The sequence below is a fragment of the Apostichopus japonicus genome, chromosome 5, assembly GCF_037975245.1.
Source record: "Apostichopus japonicus isolate 1M-3 chromosome 5, ASM3797524v1, whole genome shotgun sequence".
In the NCBI taxonomy this organism is placed as follows: Eukaryota; Metazoa; Echinodermata; class Holothuroidea; order Aspidochirotida; family Stichopodidae; genus Apostichopus; species Apostichopus japonicus.
In genome coordinates this window covers 21,535,499-21,541,799 of record NC_092565.1, presented here as the reverse complement: position 1 = coordinate 21,541,799, position 6,301 = coordinate 21,535,499, and the positions used below count along the sequence as shown (strand labels likewise).

General features: G+C 36.2%; 1 protein-coding gene across 2 annotated transcripts in view; it reads left to right on the top strand.

The window, feature by feature from the left end:
- The first annotated feature begins 285 nt into the window (after window positions 1-285).
- The window catches only part of LOC139968028 (uncharacterized), a 15,950-nt gene continuing 9,934 nt past the window's right edge, over window positions 286-6,301 (top strand). Inside the window, exons 1-2 of one of the 2 annotated variants that reach the window (XM_071972317.1) lie at window positions 286-452; window positions 3,528-3,657. The gene's annotated coding sequence lies outside the window, so the exon portion shown is untranslated. The remainder of the gene's footprint in view (window positions 453-3,527; window positions 3,658-6,301) is intronic. The other variant, XM_071972316.1, reaches the window with a different exon arrangement.

Here is a 6,301-nt window from a genome sequence, read left to right as displayed (position 1 = left end):
GCTGAAAATCTTGATTCAAAACTCTTTTATGCTACAAAGTTATCTCTAGTTGAGTATAAAATAGTAATCTCTAGTTGTTACTAATGACATTTTAACCCAAGCTGCTTGTTTCACACATTGCGTGATTTCCTGGAGCACTTGACAATGTACCATATGAATAATCCAGTATATATAGATATATATATATATTCCATATAACTTGTAACCATAGTGAGCGGCTAATGTTTACATTGTAATACATTGCGCCACTCATTGTGCTTGAATAGGGGAACACCATGGTATATATATATATAAAGACCATGCATGCAGTGACAGCAAACTCGACATTGAACTGAGTGGACGAAGATGATCGAATAGGTCGAGGGGAGCACCATAATCTCTGGCATCACACGAATATGACAGACTTATCAGTATTTGAAGAACGTTCTCTTAGCATGCAGTCATTATTATAGGTAAGATTTATAAACAAACTTGTTTCGAAGAGGTATCAATATATATGATATATAATATGTGCGTAGATGTATGTGTGTTATCTAATGATCGCTCCTGTAAGCGTGAATCTCATAGCAGTAACACCACGGTATATACTACACTATATTGTACAGTATATATATATATATATATATATATATATATATATATATATATATATATATATATCATATGTAAGTCACACATTCTTTCATTTCTTCACCCCCCTCCCCTCCCGATTCTCTTTTCTTCTGCCACCCCTAGTACTGAGGTAATTGCAAATAAATGAATCGCAGATATAGATCAATTTAAATTTGTGTTCGCGTGTGTGTGTGTGACAAAAAGAAGTTTATTTGCCGTTTATACTTTCGGCATGAAAAGTAAACCTCCTCCAGAAATGGTTGATTTTCGAATTATAGGTTTCATGTCATAATAATAATAATTTATTTTGTAAAGCGTAAAATCCACAAAAGTGCTCTAAAACGCTATGTATAACAGCAAATAAAAATATATATATATATGACACAAAATATGTAGTAAAAATGCAGAATAAAATACAATATAAATGAGTATGAAAAATAAAAAGCATGCACGTTTGAGTTTGTTGGAGTATTGCACATGAAAAGAATTAAATACACAGTTTAAATATTGCAGTAATGCTGTCTAAAAAGGAAGGGTTTCAGCTTTGAATTGATGTACAGTACAATAATACAAATGAAAATTCAAGTCATTATTTTTGTTTTTTACCAACTTTCATTGTATATCTGATCCATGCATTGAACTACTGGTACAGACAATTCGTTTGACCATCAAACAAAGCAAAAGTGATTTTAAAGGACAAGAATGAACAAAGTGGTACTGAGTGCAAGAGTTTGCGACTGCACTTCCTGTTAATTCCTTCATGAAGGAACATACAAGAAGAGCTTACACGGTAAAACAATGTAAAACGGCTTTTCACTGCCCAGTATAAGCTAATCGATGTAATGCGCTCAAGTCAGAACCCAGAAACCGAAACTATTGAAGCAGGTTACCTATGAATACGAATATCCGTTTAAATGGTTAGTTACCGGGAAAGAAAGCAATCTAGAAGTAATTTGTTAAAGGGATAGTCTTTAGTGACAGATCATGTCACACCTAATTGAAGAGGAAATATCTTCTATACACTAAATAGTTTGACCTAATTCATCCCTTTGCAATTTGCAAAGAGTGCAAAATGTTTGCCACCAAGCTGTTCCTTAACAAGAACAGTTTGATAGTGCTACTGTGTGTCTTAGAAGAGCTTCACTGGCTCCCTATTAAATACAGAATACTTTTCAGACATTGTCAATGGCCAAACTCCAAAATATTTGGTTAATTATCTTATTAAAAAAGGTAAACTCTTAGGTCTGGAACTAATTACGTTGTTCCGAAAACAAGGACGAAGACCTTCGGTAATCGGGCTTTTTCCTGTGGCAGGTCCAAAGGAGTGGAACAGCTTACCCACTAAAATGCAGTCGTATTGTTCCTTCACGAGTTTAAGGAGCAAACTTAATTAAAACACATCTGTTCCGGGTTGCATTGCACTAGTACTGTTTTAGGGTTTTGTTGTGTTTATGTTAAGCGCAGCTGCATATAGTTTCTATAGAAGTGAGCGCTATAGAATTGCCATCATTATGATGATAATCATTATATAGTTGAGAGCTTTTTCTCAATGTACGGTGTTTCTTGTTCGTAACTAAAGAAATTTGGTTGAATGAGTATAACCTATAATTTGCTTGCATATAATCACTGGAGGTGTGATGTCGTTTTGGTTGTAGATTTTGCTGAAAGGCTTGACATTCTTATTGTTATATTGTTGCTGATTTATCCCTTTGTGCCCTTTGTCGACGTATTCTCTAATTTCATCACTACGTCACTAATTCATACTATTTTGTTCCTCAGTGGATAAATGGTTATGACCATTGTAGCAACGATGTTTTCAGATCAGGTGCCATGATGACATCACCAACTCTTTTGTTGCCAGATACAATATCATCCAAAGTTTTAAAATATGAATATACACAATAGAAAACGTTATTAGATTGGGAGTTTGACCTAAACATGCAGAATATTTCCAACAATGTTAGCTAACATTGAACAAATAACCCTTTAATTAAAGCAGATTTAGGAGCATGCAGAGATGCGTTCAAGCTGGCACTATGCAGCTGCAGTCTTGTACGATTTAAGTAAGGCTATTTCAAGGATGATTATGAGGATTATGATGCCAAATATCGATTCATCGATTGATTGCCCTCATGACACTCAGTTTATACTAAATCAAAGGATCAAAGCAACGCCGTATATACCAGTGCAACTCTTGTTAGAGTGTAGTCGGACGATGTGGGAGGAGGCGGGTGGAGAAATATGCCGCTTTCTAAAGTTAAACTACCTTGTCACCTTTCACGCGCCTACACATATGGCTACAATTGTTAAAGACATGGAATGGTTTATAAAAGGAGTAAATATAAATATGTACCAACTATACGTACCCAAAACTAGGTTTTTTTTTCTGACTAACCTGATTGGTATGCAACCTCAACAAAATAAATTGTGATAGCGATAACAATCTGCGTCTGTCTATAGACATATTTGCTATTGTCCTGACCGGCGCATATTGAGGGAAATTCCCTTTGAATTCCCGCTATTCGCAATACTGAAGACAAGAATAATGTGGTAACTTATTCGGATAAAGCTATGCGACACAGCGGCGTAACGGCACGGGGGGGGGGGGGGTTCTGATGATGTCATCGACGAAAGGTATATGACGTCACATTATGCTCTATTGTTCCTAGAAACGAGATGACGATGTGAAAGGGACACTGTTAGTTGTGCAATATTTAAGCCATTCGGTTGATATCATCGAGTTTGGTTGAGTGGTATTGCATTAACAGTATAACTGTTGGACTCAAACGAAGATTTTGGACGATACAGATTAGAGGATTGTATTGAGCTTTTCGTGGCCTTTGCACCTAAGAGTTCGTAATCACCATAAAAACGTATTAATCGTTCACAGAGTCCCATTAAATTACAACCTTTAGATATTCCATGGAGTTTCAGTGTCATATTATGAAGTAAACAACGTGGAACTCTCAAAATAACCAAATTGTATTCGGGTTTTTTTTTCGTGATAGCATCGGACGGCAAGCCAACATTTTAATTTTCTCTTTGGTAAGTAATGTAGTGACAACTTGTTTTTCTCAAGTGACGTTGTACTAAAAGAATCAAGACAGAGAGAGAGGGGGTGGAGAGAGTGACAGGGCATAGGAGAACATTTTCCCTAGAGTTCAACTCAACGTTTACTTAGTTTAAACTTTAATATCACTAACTGGAGAAACATATATAGTCGTGTTTCATATACATACAACTTTAGCAAACGGTAAGAAGTTAACTTTGTTTGCAGGATTCGTAAGACAAAGTAGATTTTTTTTCCCTGTATGGCAGAAGAAATTATCAATACTGTTTATCATTTATCTGGAAAGAAACAACGAAGTTAACTGAAGGGATCCAACACAAGTAGAGAGATGGGAGATGCCACTATTAGTATTACAGAGTGCATGCAAAAGGGTGGCTATGTTCTTATATTGACTAACTTATACGATGGCTTATTTCTTAATCATATAACTTGATTGTTATCATTACTTTCTCCCTGATAACAAACAGGTTCAGTTCTATACATACATAAAGCTTGTATTTTAAAATAATCAGAACTGAACGAAATCTTTGTAACATTTCCAACGGATCGTTTTATACAAGTTCTTGCTCTTGTATAACGTACTGTAGATTAAAGGGCTCCATCAATTCTATAATTTTCAAGACTGAATGACTGAATCAATCAAACTATCAATCAATTACTCAATTAATTAATTGATATATATATATATACAGGGGCGTAGCGAGCGGGGGGTGTGGGGGGTGTCACACCCCCCAATAATTTGGTCGCTGTCGGCAAATTTTGGGTCTGTCGGCAAAAGGAGAAAAGGTGAAGAGAGCGGAAGGGGAAGAAAGAAGGAAAGCTGAATAGAGAAAAGGAGAACGGGAGCTCCTTCCGTGCCAAATTTGACTTAAGATATGCACCAGATTGCATCTAAGGACGTTTCAAAACTAAAAAATTTCCAAAGGGGAGGGGGACACCCTCTCCCCTTAGACCCCTCCCCCATTTCAGTCACCACTTCCAGATCCGTCGGCAAATCAAATTTGACTTAAAGCAGCATTTTGCGTTTGGTCGCCGTTTTCTACTTTTTTGACATGTCCATCGAGTTTTCTACATATATCAATCACAAAACAGCAAACTAAGATATCGGCCAAGTTTTTCCCTGCCAACATCGTTAATTGGCGAGTAATTATGGAGAACTGCAGAGAATGAGAAAAGTATCCACGACAAAATTCCACATTTAAAGTTAATCGCATACAGTACCCCAAACCCACTAGTTTGAATTCAACCAATCAGAGATGCAGGTTTAGTTATGAGCCGTTGCTAAAAATAGATTGAAGTCTTGCGTTGGCACAATCAGGGAGTTGTTATGGAACTCCCTGTTACAACTGCCATACAGACTGTACACAAATCAAGCTTGGTGTTGTATTACGTATTGGTCAATGAGGTTCGTAGTATTTAAATATTCATATCATGGGCGAGGTTTATTGGGATCCCAACGGAAAATATCTTGGAGAAAAACAAAGTTGAAAGTTGCACATTTTTCGACTTTAATGCCACCATTTGAAGTAAGATTTAAATAGATACGCTAGTTATGTATGTCGTTATGGCATAGTGGAGTCAGTGAGGTTGAGAAATATCATAGAAAAGGACGCAAAATGCTGCTTTAAAATATGCACCAGATTGCATCTAAGGACGTTTCAAAACTAAAAGATTTCCAAAGGGGAGGGGGACACCCCCTCCCCTTACACCCCTCCCCCATTTCAGTCACCACTTCCAGATCCGTCGGTAAATCAAATATGACTTAATAAATGCACCAGATTGCATCTAAGGACGTTTCAAAACTAAAAAAAGGGGGACACCCCTCCCCTTAGACCCCTCCCCCATTTCAGTCACCTCTTCCAGATCCGTCGGCAAATCAAATTCTCCACACCCCCCAACAAAAAACCCTTCGCTACGCCCCTGTATATATATATATATATATATATATATATATATATATATATATATATATATATATATATGTATATATAAATATAAACATATATATATATATATATATATAAATATATACGTATACATATACATATACACCAAAGTAAAAAAGTTTAAAAATTAGAAAATGTATTCGAATTGACGTCCATGTCTTTAGTACAGAGTTCCTTGTAGTATTTTTGAGCTGTTTTTAGAATGCATCAAGGCTGGCTATCGCTTCATTATTATCTTAAATTAGCTGCTTGATACTGTTATAAGATTGATTCCTTTTCTCTATATAAGTTTAGGAAATACGTGGTGTTTTCTGTTGTTCAAGAAATACGATGTTTTCTATCAACCACTTGCATCAAATTGTCGTTGTTTAGCTGCAGCTTAAGAATAGGCAAGTGACACTGATCTTATGATAAGTATTTTACATGATTCCCATAGCAGACTTATAGGTTGTGATTTTGATGGTTACTGATTGTCTCCTTAATAGTATCCTTGACTGAACTGATGTAAGTTGGGTCTTCCCACAGCGAAATGTTAGGTTCCCAAACACCTTCACCACGGGAATTACCAACTATAAAATAAAAAGTTACACGGGAATGATCAGAACCCCAAAAAATCGGTAGAATGGACGTATCTGTCACGGCATTTTTAAGGTGTGAATGGAGGTGTCAATGT